This window comes from Ananas comosus, linkage group 21, assembly GCF_001540865.1.
Source record: "Ananas comosus cultivar F153 linkage group 21, ASM154086v1, whole genome shotgun sequence".
NCBI lineage: Eukaryota > Viridiplantae > Streptophyta > Magnoliopsida > Poales > Bromeliaceae > Ananas > Ananas comosus.
Window position 1 is genome coordinate 4471853 of NC_033641.1, and position 17789 is coordinate 4489641.

Here is a 17789-nt window from a genome sequence, read left to right on the forward strand (position 1 = left end):
TAGCCTTTCCTGTTGTAGAAGGCTCTGAAATAAAACAACAAAACATAGGGTGTGAGAACTATTAGTCAATAGTTCCCAGTGGGCAAGTCGCCGACCTCAGCGAAATACACCACTAGGCTAACAGAGGCACAGATATGATATAGGAAGAGCATAAAAGTAAATGCAGCGATTAAGTAAGTAGTTTCAACTATATCATGCCTCTACATGAAGTATCTCTAACATGTACATGAATTCCATCTCTATAATTACATTCAAAAGTAATTATGTATGCAACAATAAATTGCTAAATCATGGGTATCATGCACAACTAATATGGTTCAACTTTTACATTGTCATTGACATCAAATTGTTATAGTCATCATTGAGCTATCCTTCTACATTTATCATCATAAGTGTAGGTTACAACAAAAAAGGGTGTCAATGCAACAATGCCCCAAAAATATCATTCTACCATGAATGCATCAAATCTCAACATAGGATAATCACCCGCTAGTATGACCATCTATAGGTATGCATTCACTAGTAGTAACAAGGGGTGTCTAACTCACCAATATGTCTATCATAATGTCAAGTTTAATTAACTCTTGGTTAACATAGTTCAATTCATCAGGACCTACACAAGTGTAGTCCGGCTTGCTCCGTACTTAAATGGCCGGTGGTAGTCCAACATTCCCCCGCAAAGAATGAGCCTGTACCACAACGACCCAATAGGTACCGAATCCCGCACGGGCGAGTATATATCACATAGGCCAACTCCGAAGTGCCGGCTTGTGGGGAGCGACCCTCACAAGCATGTGCGAATGAGCACAAATGGCAAGCAAGCATGATCATCATCTCAGGTGCACGGTCGTCATATCTCAAACATGATATAAGTACTAGTAGCCCCAAAGGTCTAATTCTATGTCAAAGTGTACAAGTTTAACCATTCACTAAGTCCAATGCCTCTTTATGACATTATTGTTTTTTATTGTATAGCACGTGTCCCAAGCACATCAAGGTTCACTTTTCATTATTCTAATAAAGATAGTTCTATGACTCTCTCATGAACCTACCAATGAGTGCTACTACTACTATAATGCCATATGCAAAAAGGGATAATCTTCTAATGTCATATAGGTCAAGTTCCAAAGATAAATCAACTCAGTGGTATGCCTCTACCAATATGTCATATGACTCATTCAAGAATCTAACAAGCTTCACCCGCATGCCAACGTGTGAAATTTCCACTATAATGCTGTTGAAGCATAAAAAAAAAGAGAGAAAAAAAAGAGAGGAGAGAAAGAAATAAAAAAAAAAAGAGATGGTTTATGAGATGATCCATGCACTAGGTGCATGGATAAAAATTTAAGTTCAAATTTTGAACGCGGAAAGTGGGACGTTCTCGTAGGTGCGAACGGGTATAAAAATAGCATATTAGTCCATTCCCTTTCATGTATTTACAAAATGCTTCGCTTTAATCATATAATATTTTATTATTTTAACTAAAATATAATATGAGCAAAGGGAAAGGATTAATTCGCAATATTTCCACAATCTCATCGTAACCACCCATCATCCCACAATCCCATCACGATCACCCACGATTCCATCATCCCACGATCCCCTAACCGCCCACGATCCCATAACATCCCACGATACTATCGTAACAACCACGATCCCATAACCTCCCGCACATCCATGCGCACGTCTCCCTCAGGTTGGTTACAACTACCCCATAAATATCTTTCGAAAAAAAAATCAAACAGAGAGTTTTTGAAACCTGGAGATCAATTCAAAAAAATATATCCACCCGATCCCGTCGTTCAAAAAAAAAAGAGAAAGGTCAAAAAAAAAATTATTATTTTTCTTCTCCCTTCCCCATAATCAAAGCTCTCTCTCTCTCTCTCTCTCTCTCTCTCCCGTCGAACCCTCAGTGCCGAACCATGGCGATCGTGCTCAAATTCCTCTTCTGATCCCTTCATGAAGGCCGAGACATCATCGACGAGGTCCTAAATCGCCACCTTGTGAAGAAGAAGAAGACGACGATGAGCCACGGCGGCGGGGACGACGACGACGACGACGACGACGAGGAGCTCGCGCTGCGGCGGCGGCCGCGGCTCACGAGCACGCGGCACGAGGCGCTGGCGCTCTACCGCGACTCCCTGCGCGCGACGCGCTTCTTCGCGTAGCCCGAAGCGCGAGGCGTACCGTGGCGCGATGTGCTCCGTGCCAACGTGCGCCGCGAGTTCGAGGAGGCACGCTTCGAGCGGGACCCCGAGGTCATTGCCAAGCTCCTCATTGGTGGCCGCGGCGTCGTCCAGAAGGCCCTCGGCAGACTCATCGACGCTAGCAAGAAGATGGTCGACGCCGAAGCCCGGAATCGTAGCGGAGGTGGGATCGCCCTCATCGGCAGACTCGTCGACGCTAGCAAGAAGATGGTCGACGCTAACAGACTCTGAGGCCGCCCTCATCGCTCCTCGCAAACCCATGCTCCAACCTGAGGCGCAGCTCCCGGACCCGCTCCGAGACGCCTTGACCCGCGGCGCTCCGAGACTGCCCGTGTTGCTTCCTCGCCAACCCATACCACCTGCGTTGCTTCTAGACACCCCGACCCGAGGCGCCGCTTCTCGACAATCTCCGCGCGCATGGCCGCGGACTTCGCCTCAAACTCCTCCGCGATGGCATCGACTCCGACATCACCGCAAGCCGCCGTCGCCGCCGCTCCTTGAAATCTCTGCGCGCATGGCCGCGGACTCCACCGACCTCCGCCGTGGTCAACCACCCCATGACGATCGCGCTTGCAGGCGCGTTCCGCCGCCTCGACGTTGACGATGCTGCGCCGCTGTAGCCCTCGTTGGGCTCGGTCGCGTCCCTCTTGCTTCGGCATTAATGTCACCACCTGCCCTGGTGCTCCCGAAGTCGCTAGACCTTGGTGCCGCTGAAGCCGCCCGTGGTCCCAGACATGCTCCAAGACATCAACCCGAGGCGCTGCTCCCGGGCGTGCTCCAACCACGCCTCCCAGACCTGCTCCGAGACACCTTGATCCGAGGCGTTGCTCCTGGACATGCTCCAACCCATGCTCTAACTCGAGGCGTCACTCCTCGCCAATCCAAGCCGCCTGCGTCGCTATGGGACGTCCCGATCCGAGCTCCTCCGAATTCTACCAAGCTTTGTCAAACGCCATCCATCTGTTCGATGAAATGGCCGAATGAAACCAAAGAACGCCCCCCATCTGTTTGACGAAATTCCTGAATGCAACAACGAGGCTAAAGAAGTTGAGTTATGAGCACCGTGACTTCACGCTCGTCGCCCAGAAGGTCTATGTCAGCATCTACAAAGTCGCACACGACTTCTCACCTTCTGAGTATCGCCGCGGAGATCATCCCCGTCAACCAGTAGCCATCGAGCGGTGTAAGGGTGCAGAGCGACACGCTGTTCATGGCCATCATCAACGATTCCGACGAGTTGGAGCCTGACGACCTTATTTGCTCATGTCCACCAACTGTTCGGCAAAATATCATGACGGCGAATTCAACTTTTGCATAAAGAGAGAGAGAGCGTGCTCTCCTCTAAAAAGAGAAAAAAAAGAGAAAGAGACGTTACTTTTCCAATCATAAAAAAGAGAGAGAGAGCGATGCTCTCCTCTAAAAAGAGAAAGAGACGTTACTTCTCTAATGATAAAAAAGAGAGAGAGCTTTGTTAATGTTAGGGAGGCAAGGAAGGGATTTTTATTCCGCTTTAGTTGTCCCACGAATGTAAAAGAGATAAAAAGAAATTATTCATCTCTATTATATTATATTTTTAAAAGAGATAAAGAGAAAAAAATGTATTCTCTTAATTCTCCTTCAATGAAGAAATGAAAGAAATTTAGTCGGATTTCCGATTAATATTCTTTTGATTGTTCTTTTAATAGTGTTCGAAAATAATCGAACCCTTTAATCGAACCTTTCGATTTGGTCGAATTAAATCGAATCAATATTTAATTATATTTCGGATGAATTTGATTTTGAACCAGATATTGAAATATTTTGATTTCGAATCTCATATGGACCAAAACTATATTTGTCTCACAAGCCCGTTCTCATTTTAAACTCAAACTCAACATGACCCGAGTCCAGCACAAATACAAATCGGGGCACAATTCCATAATTTGATTTAAATCATGAATCCATATTGAGCCCGAATCCATATCCAAAATGAAACCATACGGGCCTACAGTAAGCCCAAATCCATATACAAAATGATTTGGTCCATATTGAATCCGAATCCAAATTAAAATGAATTCAGCCCATATTGAGCCTAAGTCCAGATCCAAAATGAAATGAGCCCATATTAAGCCCAAATCCAAATCCCATATTGAGCCCAAATCTCAACCCAAACCAAATGTGCCACATTGAGCCCAAACCTCAACCTAAAAATGAATTCAGCCCATATTGAGCCCGAATCCATATCCGAAATGAATTCAGCCCAAGTCTGAATCCAATAGCCAATCTACACACCTAACCCAAACCCAACCCAATTAATTCCAATCAAGCCATACATGAAACCTATATCAAATCAAAGTCTAAATCTAATTTCAATCATGCACAATCCAATCTAACCTCTTTCAAACCCGATTCTCTAGCATATGAAACTAGAGCCTAACCTTGACATATGGAAACTCGGTCAAATTCTAAATATTTGATTAGAATTGATCAAACCATCTAATCAAATCAGTTGAACTCTAATACATCTACTTAGAGTTCATATAAATGAAATTAAATTAAACTCTAATACATACACTTAGAGTTTAATTTTAACTAATCCTAACTTATAAAATTAGGATTTAGTTGATATCTTATTTATGGTAAACCCAAATTCATCTCTTGATTAGACTCTAATACATATACTTACAATCTAACCTCTTTCAAACCCGAATCTCTAACACATAAAACTAGAGCCTAACCTTGACATACCGAAACTCGCTCAAATGCTAAACATTAAATTCATCTTATGGCAAACCCAAATTCAAATCTAAATTAGACTCTAATACATACACTTAGAGTTTAATTTAAAATATTTCGACTAATCCTAACACATATAATTAGGATTTAGTCCGCATCTCGAAACCAAAGTAGACACAAATACATACACTTAGAGGCGAACCCAAATCAAATTTAAACTGAACCCTAATACACACAATTAGAGATTAAGTTAAAATATTTGGACTAATCCTGAACATAATGGAACTAGAACATATAAGCATAGAGCTAAACCAAACTAGACTTTAAAATATAAAATTAGAGTCTAATCCAAAATATTTGAGCTAATCCTAACACATACATTTAGGATGAAGGCTTAAATTGAATCAAATCCCATTGGACTTTATCACATATATTTAAAGTTCGATTAACTAATCAAACTCTAATTCATTTAATTAGAGTTTAATCAAATCTGATTAAATCCCAGTGTATATACAGGGAATTTAACCAACCTTTCACTTTAGGGTGAACAATATTGTTGAGTACTGAAACATATGAAGCCCAATCAAATCAATTTGATTATACACTTTGATTCAGAATCAAATTCAATCAACCGTCATACTGAATTATGTTATGAAATTCAATCTTTTATTCAATCACAACATTACAAAGGTCTCTTAATCGAAGGTGCCCTAACACTTTGTAGGGGTAATTAACAATAGACGCTTGCGTTTATTGGAAGCCATGAATCCACAATACCTGATTCCCATACATATTTAAATATTAATCTGAATCATGAATACTACCCCACAGTGGAAAATCAAAATAAGATCAACCGTGCGAGGTGCGTCATTCGTGGTCGCAGACAAATGCAAAAAGGAATAGTTTCCCAATGTCAAATTCATTGAATCCACGGGTATCCGTCAAGTCATAGTATATGTCATGCATATATGCCTTTTCTATATGATGCCTCCACTTCATGAAGTATATATACACATACATAGCTATGCAAATGTTTGCTTTCCAATGAACTACTCAAGTCAGTACTTATCAAATACATGTCAATTGCATAATCCAACACATGAATCTTCTACATGCCTATAGCATAAGGTTTCATCTATCAACTCATAGGATGGGTAAACCCTAGTGTTTACAGGCGTATATGAATGTACCTCACTACATGAGTCTCTTCAACATAGAGTATAAACTATCATGCAAATGAATAGCTTTCATTTACTCATGCAACATGTACTACAACATGCTTTACTACCGAAAGTATGTCCACCATCTTACATATCATACGGATGTCAAGTATCTGAACTACGTCAATCATCGTGCCTAAAACACGAAAATCTCATTTACCAACTCAAGGGTCAACATAATATTACCCGGTTAACTTAGTTATTCATCTACTAATTACAATATTCCGGACTCTATATCAAATAGTTAACATGTCATACATCATACTCATCTTTATCTAGCAAGTAAATTAGTTGCCAAGTCCACTGGCTCTATTAGCCCTCTAGAGTCTCAAGTGACCTAGAATTCATCTCTATTATGCATTCCTACGATGCACCAAACGGAACATGTCCTCGTACTATAATTTCATAGATACAACAAGCATGCTTTCATGAATTGCTACATAGAGCATACGAAATGTTATACATAACATGTATATTTCAAGCACTCTAGAATTCTATCATGGCATAAATATCATGATTATGCAACAATTAAGTCCTATAACATCATAGTAGACATAGGGGGATTTCACCCATTTCGGTGAGGTCAAAACCATGAAAAGCTCCTTGTAACCCTTTCGTTTGCACGAACGAAGGTGCCCACAAGTCTCCTAGCTCCCTAAAGAAAATTCCAAGAGGGTTAAACGAAACGAACGAACACCCAAAGTGTTCATCTTTAACCAACCCAAGAAAAAGGTCAAAATTCACCTAAAATGGTAGAAAATTCCTCTCAAATCCCAAATGGAAGCTAGAGCCCTTCTAATCCAACCTAAATGAAGGTTCTAAACCAATCAATTGAGCTTTAAAAACTATAAATCAAAAATCTCCAAATAAACCCTAGTTTTCTCATTTTTAGGGTTTCTACGCAAAAACCTCCAAAAACATGAATCAAAAGAGAGAAACATGTTACCAACCTCTTTAGAAACTTCAATCTAAACTTGGAATGAGCTAGGGTCGAAGATCTCTCCTCCAACAAGCTTCAATCCAAGCTCCAAGACCTCTCTCATGGTGGAAATATCACCAAGAAGCACAAAGAGGCAAAAAGAGGTGATTAATCCTCAAAAATCCCAACAAAAATGCAAGGGAATGAAAGAGAGGAAGAGGAGAGCTCCCTTACCTTGATCTCTTGTGTTTCCAAGCTCAGGAAACTAGCAAGGGCGTGGAGGGGGCTTTATAGAGTTGCTACAATAGCAAAAACACCCCTCAAAAACTGCAGTCTGCGAACTGCACTGCGTACCGGTATGCGGGAAAGAGTACCGGTACCGGCCAGCAGTACGCGCAAACCCAAGCCTCGGGTTGGCGAACAATTGCACTGGGTACCGGCACCAGCCCGATGCAGTACCGGTACTACCTCCAGTACCGGTACAGGCCCGATGCGGTACCGATACTCTGCTCTGCAAAGGCAAACCCGAGAGCAGCCCAATTTCCTCTTTTTTGAGACTTTGGTGTTAAGTTTTCACCCTCGCTCCTCGGGATGCGAGTCATAGGTCGGAACACTGCCTACGACCCTCCAGAATACGTGGAAAAACTCAGAACACAGATTAAACACTTGAACCTTGCAATTTGCTAAAGTTCAATGTGTTACACCATAACTTGTGCTAATCAATCTCTAAGCACACGAGGTTGGAATCAACATCACCTGGAGAGGTCCTTACAACCACTGTGGACAAACTCCACCATCTTGGCTCACGGAAAAAATGGTGATCCTATCTTTATCATTGTGCTCACGCGACACCTCGTGAGCCAACTTATACGTCATGCCACATCTAATTATGCTATGCGTCTACAACAATAATCCCTATGACTCTTATTAACATTCCTCAAGATCATACTTATGATCAACATAGGCTGTTATAATTGATATTCATCCACTCTAGGCAAAGTTTAGTATTTTCCGCTACATTCCCGATTATGTCACCATATAGCTACGATATACCTTCAAAAATTTAATTGTTCCTCAACTGGCTTACCATGATCATCTTGTAATCAATCTCACATATTATGTATACCTTCATATCAAATGCCAAAATTTTTCATACGTAAACATGATGATAGTGTTCGACAAATTCTTATGAAATACATCTTCCAATTCCATGCCCTTAATCATGCTTATCCTCCAACAGTTTCTTGGCATCACAAAAATTGATCAAGTAATGCATTGAGTATTTCAGTCTCAATGTACTAGCACTCTTCCACCTAAACTAATCTAGATCTTGGATTTCATACATTATCAGTATCATAACTGGATTAAGTACTAATTCAATCCACCACATTTTACAATATTTCGGTCTAAAAAAAAATCGACAATAAATCAAGCTAGCATGTAGATACTTCGTACTCTCATCACTAACCCAAATCAACATGTTACTACTATAAGCCACATAGCCTCCTCTTTAGTCAACTGGGTGGAGAGAACAATTATGCGAAAGAAGCCTTTTCAACTCAGCTTTACCTCTAACCAGTATATCTCAATTACTATTAATCACATCAGTCAACTTTAGTCTGGTCTCCACTTATGTAGTTGACTTATGGGTGATGCTTTCGCATCCATCACCCAACTATGCCAAGGTTGAGGCATTAACATCTACTTAGGAGTTATATAACCCCGCATATTACTAATCTTGACACCAATTCAGGACCCCCGCCTATTCCTACATACCGATGATCATTTAGCTCTCAGAAAGAACTCAGCATCCATGACGAGATTAAGCCATAGAATTTGGAGGTTGTCTAATCCTCCTTAGACATTTGTCCACAAGTTAGCTCGACAAGACTAACTTGGGAAACCAGACAGAGGTGCCTAAATGAACTATTTGAGTAAAGATAGATATAACACATGTGATTCCGACCCAATTAGGCGAAAGTTATTAGCGGGCACTTCTTCTCAACTTTTGACATCACGTTGTGTGCACCCAACGTGATGTCAGAAGAAGAGAAGTAGCAACACCTTTAAGCGGGTTCCAATCTACCATTGGAGCCATAACTCGACAAAATCGACCCAATTTATAACACTTTCACCATAGTTTATAAGTCATCATTCTCTCACGGGCCTAACTCCTTAAGTCCTTGTCACGCCCTGAAACCGCTACCCATTTGGTCCGGTTCGGGCTCGTCGAACAGATGCCGAACGAATAGCACCTCCCCTGTCCACCCAAGGCTCAACCACGAGATCATGTACAAGAATTCGCCCAGGAACAATTCCATACATACATGATCCATACAACGACAATAGAAGCATCACAAGTGCCCAACAACAAGAGCAAGTAATACAAGTATACATACAAGTGCATAAAAGAGATAATTCTATTTATTACATTACATTCATTCACAATTTACTTCGCATCATCCAAAATATAGGTACAAGTTCATCACAACTCTCCAAAAGTACCTCACCATCTATACATCATCTACTCTCATATATATAGGTGTTTCTAATGCAGTAGGAGAGCTATTAATGCTAGGGCGCTAAGCCCTTTACCGCGATCCTCGCCCGGAGTTCTCGTACTCGGCCCTGCAACAAAGTGGGGTGAGAACTATTGTCCATAGTTTTCAGTGGGTTCGACTGCCGACTTTGCTGATCTCCCCACTAGGTCCAAATGGGCACAAGCAGATAAATAGATATGTGAAAACAGTAACGATATAGTAAGGAAGCTACGCTACTATGCCATCATGTCCAAGAAGTAATGTGATAGGTAATCAACTAACATGCCACCATGTCCAAGAAGTAATGCTATTTACTTGTTCATCAAATCTCTTGGCTTACCTAAAGGCTCGCCCACGACTCACATAGCCATCTCGTAAGGTAAGGAGACTCAACTCGCTCAACAAACTTGAGACCGTCTGCAGGACCCAAAAAGGCTATCCCCGGGACCCAAAAAGGCTAATCCCTCGTGTGACAAACTCCGGAGCGCACGCTTGTGTGGAGCGACCACCACAAGCTCAATAGACAGTGAGTATGATCCAATCTTCTCCACTCGAGGATACCCTATCCACTAGAGCTAACAATCACTCGGGAATCCATCTATCCCAGTGTCCATATGCAAGTGTTTAACTACACTAAGTTCTTGTTCAATGACTCATCACTAGGGAATCCGCCTATCCCTAAGTTCACATGTCAAGTGTCACTTTACACTAAGTTGTATGCCACTCGTTCTGTTGTCATTATTATTTATATGCCACTCGTTATGTCTTTATCAACTATCGAGTCCATCTCTTATCTCAGCACTATAGGATTCAATGTCTCGACCCAATCCTTATCTATCCACTATATAAAGCATTCCCCTCATACTATGATATCATCTAGGAAAGCATAAGGAAATGGCAATGCACATTTATCCTACAATGCATATATGTAAGAGAAGCTAGATTACAAGGCACTAAAATATAAAGAGGAGCCCGGTTGCTTCGGGATGACACCACCCACCTTCGAGCGTTGTCACAACTCCAGGAATGTGATTCGGCGATTTTACGACGTTGTCTCGGCCTTCTAGGAAGAAACGAAGCTCAGAAGGTCCGTTTTGCCAATAACTTTGCACCAGCTCGACGGATTGCCAAACCGACTTCGCCTAAGCGTCATAAAGCCTATCAATTAGGTTTACGCATGATCAATTTAGATCAAACTCCGCCACAAGGCAAAACCCCATTTTGGAGCCCTAACTTGCAATCATGCAAGAATCCATCTTTAATCTCCAAACTCAGGTATTAAGCATCTATCTAGCATGTTAGAGTTCCAACCTAACCATTTCTAGAGTATAAAATGTAAACCCTAGAGATCTACCATGGTTGAGCTTCAAGCTTACCTCCAAAAGCTAGCTCCAATAGTGAAGAGGAAGAAGAAAATGATGAAGGGTCTTCCCCTAGCTTGTTTCTCCTCCGAATTCCCCTCATTTTCCACCTTCTAGAGAGAGAAAGAGATCTTAGAGAGAGAGAGAGGGAGCTTTTAGGTCACAAAGGGGAGAAATGAGAGAAAGAGAGAGCTCTCTCATCTATACCCCTTCATAAGTGCATAATTGCACAAAACACCCCTCACAATGCAACCATGACACAGCCCAGCCCTAGGCATCGGGCTACGGGGACCGGTCCCTGAGAGCAATCTTTGCGCAGGATGGCCTTTGCTCCACTTCTGCGCGTACGGGTACCGGTCCCTCCCACCAGGGACCGGTCCTCGAGAGCAAAACCTCATGCGCAGAACTTTTCTACCATTCTCCACGTGTACGGGTACTGGTCCCTCCCACCAGGGACCGATCCCTGAGAGCAAAATCTACAATTGTGCATATTTGCACAACTTGCTCTCCGAGGCCCTCCACAATGCACTTTTCGCATTTCTAACTCCTGCGGCCTCACCGAAGCGTACCCAACCGACAATCAGTCGATTCAAAACAACTCTCGTATTTCGAGAATTCACTTCCTTACAGTCCTTCACCATTCCTAGGGTTTATTAGGCCCATAACCTAAGCAACTCCTGAATGCTCTGATACCACCTTAATCTATCATGCCCCGGTTCATAGTGGAAGCCCACAGAGCGTTAAGAGACTCGCCGAATGGATAGAGTTTTTCCTGTCTACACGAAGCGACCAATTAGACAGGAGCAGTAACAAAGGAATCAAAGAGACAACCTTAATGATTTTAGAGTCCACAGCTAAACACAAAGCATCAGAGCGATATATGTACAACAACACTAAACAACCACCACTATCCATACAAACGGAGAACCATATAGTTCAAAATAAAAATATATAAGTAAATATCCTACCCCTGCCAGTCCTAATGTACAATATACAATCTCAATAAAAAACAACTAAGTGGTGGTCCTCTATAGACACAGGTTGGAGATGCTATCTATGGCGTGCTCCTCTTCTCTCGGTGATCCATCGGTATAGCTGTATCTGAAAAGTAAACAACAAGAGGGCGTGAGAACTACTAAACAGTAGTTCCCAGTGGGTATGGTCGGCGACAACCACGACCTTCCCACTAGGTCTATTAGAGGCATGAATAGAAAAAGTAGAATAGTATACGATCAAATGAGCTACAGAGTATGATAAGGATAAATATATTTTTGCTAACTTTATGCCTCTATACATGTATACTATTTTATCATGCTTCTATGCAACTATACTGTCTATCATGTCTTTATGCATAGAATATGCGATAATGAAACTGTCTGATATATGCATCAACTCTAATATTGATAAATAGAAATGATACACCACACAATGTAAATAACCATGCCATATATCAACTAGAGTACTAATACTCAATGTAAGGTATCACTCATACACATGCAATTCAATCAACACACTGTGACCCAATCATAAACGGACCAACTCATAGGTCATATATGTAAAGAATAGGTGACAAAGTGACTAGAATATGCATCAATACTAATACTAATAAATAAATGCAGTAATAGTACCCAATCTTATCGACCGACTCATAGTTCCGGTTAAGCCTGCTTCCGCCTAGTGCCCGGATCGCACTCCCGCAGCTGCACCGCTGACACGCAGGCTCTGCCCCTAGCCCGATCACCACTCCCGTAGGTGGGTCGTCATCCCAAGGGCACATATCTCTACTATAGCTGGCTAGCGTCCGGAGCGGAACTCAAAGGGGAGCGACCCCTACCGAGTCTAATAGTATGTAACTCTGTCAAGCTCAATGTGGATTTGCAGGCTATAGTCTATGCAATGATCAAAAAGATCACAAGTATTCAATCTGGCGTTCTCAACATAATCATAGACTATTCACCATTTCACATGTGACAATAGTACTATCATATATCCAAATATCCAAAATATATGTTTACTATTGCCGTGCCAAACTGCGGTCTCTTTCACATTCCTCACGGTATGTACTATGCAAATGAAAAATAAAAACTCATCACTAGGCCCAGGATGTCAACTGGTCCTTCTCGACCTATTTAGTATATAGCAAAGTGATATACTAATAATCCAACATACTGTGACCATTAAACTTATAATGTATACAATGCAACGATTATGAATATCCATATGTAACATGCTGCAAACCATTTCTCTATTCAATTCCCTGCTACTAGCCCTTTAACATTATTTATGACGTTTACTTCTAAGTCAAATATCGTAATATAGTACCCAATATGATATATTAGCAGCAATTCACTATTCATTCATACACACTCCGGTGATCCCTCTCGTACTAATCTAATCTACATAATATCAAGCAATAGTAGAAATACAACATGCTAAAGTAATGCGATCCATTGCTAATACAATTATCACAACTTCATTCTCATATGCAATTGTCATAATGTCCATCCCTCCATTAGTATCTACTATCCATATGTAACATGCTGCAAACCATTTCTCTATTCAATTCCCTGCTACTAGCCCTTTAACATTATTTATGACGTTTACTTCTAAGTCAAATATCGTAATATAGTACCCAATATGATATATTAGCAGCAATTCACTATTCATTCATACACACTCCGGTGATCCCTCTCGGACTAATCTAATCTACATAATATCACGCAATAGTAGAAATACAACATGCTAAAGTAATGCGATCCATTGCTAATACAATTATCACAGCTTCATTCTCATATGCAATTGTCATAATGTCCATCCCTCCATTAGTATCTACTATCCATATGTAACATGCTGCAAACCATTTCTCTATTCAATTCCCTGCTACTAGCCCTTTAACATTATTTATGACGTTTACTTCTAAGTCAAATATCGTAATATAGTACCCAATATGATATATTAGCAGCAATTCACTATTCATTCATACACACTCCGGTGATCCCTCTCGGACTAATCTTATCTACATAATATCACGCAATAGTAGAAATACAACATGCTAAAGTAATGCGATCCATTGCTAATACAATTATCACAGCTTCATTCTCATATGCAATTGTCATAATGTCCATCCCTCCGTTAGTATCTACTATATCATGCGAATTAAAGTGTGTGTGTGTGTGTGATGCATATGATTATTAGATATCTCATTAATTATACATTTGATATCCAATGGCCCCTCCTGGCCTAACCTAGTGTATACAAAATAACCGACCTTGGCTCAGCCAAGACTCATCTCACATTTTCGGCTGGTGAACTGACTCTAATACCAAATGTAACGACCCAGCCCACTAGCAACAATAACTCATTGGGCCCGAACACCGGCCCAAAATGCTTAAGCCCAGTTATTATTACTAGGGTCTAAGTCTCTTATATACCTAATCACATCCCCATTACTATCCGATGTGGGATTATTGGGGTGTGACAAGAAGGTCCAAGTTGAGCCGAGCTGAACTACAAGCAGATTCAACCCAAAACGAACCACGGTAGATTTGGGCCGAGCAAAACAGAACTATAAGCTGGTTTGGCTTATACCAAACCATAAAGGAATTAACTTGAACCGAAGTCAGTTCAACCCAAACAGAAGCACAGAGGTCCGAGCCAAGCCAAGTCGACCCGAACTACAAATTGCTTCAGCCTAAACCAAAACATAAAGGATTCAACTTGAATCAAAGTGATTTCAACGCTAACTGGACCACAAAAGTATTGGGTCAAGCCAAACCAAACCATAAGCCAGATTCAACTCAAACAGAAGCACAGAAGGTTCAAGCAGAGCCAAGTTGAACCAACTATAAGCCGGTTCAGCCTAAACCGAACCATAAAAGGATTTAATTTGAACCAAAGTGGTTTCAACCTGAACTAAATCACAGGAGATCTAAGCCAAGTTGAACCGAACTACTAGTCAGTTCGACCTAAACCAAATCATGAAAGATTCAACTTGAACCGAAGTTGGTTCAACCCAAATAGAACTACTATAGTTCCAAACCAAGCAAAATCGAGCTGCAAGCCAACTCAATCTGAACTGGACACCAAAAGGTCTGAGCCAAGCCGAACCAAACTACATGTCAGTTCAACCCGAACGGAACCACAAGAGGATCGAGCCAAATAGAACCAAGCATAAACCGGTTCAATCTAAATCGAACTTGGAGAGAACAATAAGTTGATTTGACCCAAACCAAATGCAAAAGGGTTCCAAGCCAAGGCGAACCACAAGAGCTCAATCTGAATCAAATCATAAAGGTTCAATCTGAACCAAACCGAAGTATAAGAGGATCCAAGTTGAGCCAAACCAAAATGGCTTGACCCAAATCAAACTCAGTCATGCACCAAGTCTCAATGGGTCCTGAACTAAAGAATAAGGGTTCGACCCAAACCAAATTCAAATGAGCCAAACCAACCTAAGGCGGCTCTACCCATTAAATACAAAAGGTTCAAGACAACTCAACCTAAATCCGACCTAAGGAAAAATCCAGTCCATTTCGGGCTATAAATAAAATCCAAAGTCTACAAATAAAACACATGAAACCCAAAATCCATCAAATAAAAACCAAAGACCCAAAGTCCAAAAATAAAACCCCAAAATCCAAAGTCCACAAAATAAAGCCCAAAACCCAAAGTCTACAAATAAAATCCAAGACCCAAAGTCTACAAATAAAACCCATGACCGCAAAGTCGCTAAACTAACCCGTCAAATCAAACGACCACAAAGTTGCTAAACTAAACAACCAAACCCAGACGACCGTAAAGTCGTTAAACTACACCCAAATTCAAACAACCGCAAAGTCGTTAAAATAAGTTGCTAGAATCAAACGGCCACAAAGTCATTAATCTAAGCAACCTGAATTCAAATGATCACAAAGCCTTTAAACTAGACTATCCAAACTCAAGCCGACCGCCATGTCGGTAAACAGAGCACCTCAAACTCAAATCAACCGCCATGTCGTTAAAATTGAGCACCTCAACTTCAAGCCGACCGCCATGTCGTTAAATTGAGCACCACAACTTCAAGCCGACCGCTATGTCATTAAACTGAGCATCACAATCTCAAGCCGACCGCCATGTCGTTAAACTAAGCACCTCAATCTAAAGACGACCGCTACGTCATTAAACTGAGTTACTCAAATCAAGCCGATCGCCATGTCGTTAAACTGAGCACCACAACTCAAGCCGACTGCTATGTCGTTAAATTGAGCATCTAAACTTCAATCGACCGCCAAGTCGTAAACTGAGTAAATCAAGTTCAGATATGACTGTCAAGTCGTTAAACTGAACAAATGACTATCAAGTCGTTAAACTGAGCAAATGACCATCAAGTCGTTAAACTGAGTAAATGACCGTCAAGTCGTTAAACTAAACATTTGACCGTTAAGTCGTTAAACTGAGCATTTGACTGTCAAGTCATTAAATTGAGCAAAGGGCCATCAAGTCATTAAACTGAACAAATGACCGCCAAGTCGTTAAACTGAGTAATCTTATTTCAAATTCTTTTTAATCGCCAAGTCGTTAAACTGAGCAAATCATATCAAAGTCTTTTTGACTGCCAAGTCATTAAATTGAGCAAATCATATCAAACTCTTTTGACTGCCAAGTTGTTAAACTGGGCAAACTAATTTCAAACTCAACTTGACCATTAAATCGTTAAACTGAACAAATTATATCAAAACCAATTTGAATGCTAAGTCGCTAAACTGAGCAAATTTGATCACCAAGTCGTTAAACTGAGCAACCTAATTCTGAATGATCGCCAAGTCCATAAACTGAGCATTTCACCAATGTACAGTAGGAGCATGCCCCTGCTTAAGCATTGTACTTGAAAATGATATAAATAAAAGTTCACCTTTATATTATGGTCTCTTTCTATCATTAGTATTAAAATTGGTCTCTTAATCAAGGGTTTCTTAACACTAAAAGTGTGGGGTAATTAACAGCAAATTCTTGAATCTGCTGAAAGCCATGAATCTATAATCCTGATTTCAAAATCAAACTTAAATAAATTTAATCTCTACCATGGATGACCGCTCGCCGGAGAAAAGCTTGCGGCGGGACCGGTTTGTTCGTGGCGGCTGACAATGGATAATGGCTTTTAGTTTATCAATCAGTTACCGCATAAGCTCGCATGACTGAAGTATGCAACATATAAATCCAATCTCTGTCCTTCAAATACTGTAGTGACTACCAAGAACTCTTAGTTATTTTGTCACGTCCGGACTCCAGCAGAAGCCCCCCCGACACGTGCATAGACCCGCCGTGTACACCGAGCACCCCCGGTGCACACAAGGCGTCTACAACAACTATAGAAGGAACCATCAAATTGTCCATTCTGATGCTGATTGTAGGGAGAGATAAGATTTTGTAGGCTTAAGAGCGCGACATCTTTATTGGAGCTTTCCAATCCAAAGACTTAAGCCTACATGTTTGGGCTCATTAGTCCATAAGTATGTCTATGTAGCCTCAAAACATTCACTTTTATTTCCATGTATTTATGGATTAACTATAAGAAATTAGGGTGCAGTCATATGGTAAGAATAAGACTAATCACTGAAACAAATGTAGCAAGTCCGAGAGGTGCTAATCACATGATGTAAAAATAGAACATTCATAAGAATAAGGCTGACGAAATTGCAACGTCCACGAATAAGAACAATGCTCGATCCAAACGTTCCTCCAGGATGTGAATTGTTTCTGCAGCCTTTTTTTGGGTCTAATTTACTGATTTTTTAGTACTATGTTTTATATCATGAATTTGGGTTCATTATACTGCAGAGCCCAAAAGA

The 17789-nt window shown here is 41.1% G+C and overlaps 1 pseudogene; it reads left to right on the forward strand.

The window, feature by feature from the left end:
• Positions 1956-3882, forward strand: LOC109726784 (annotated as a pseudogene).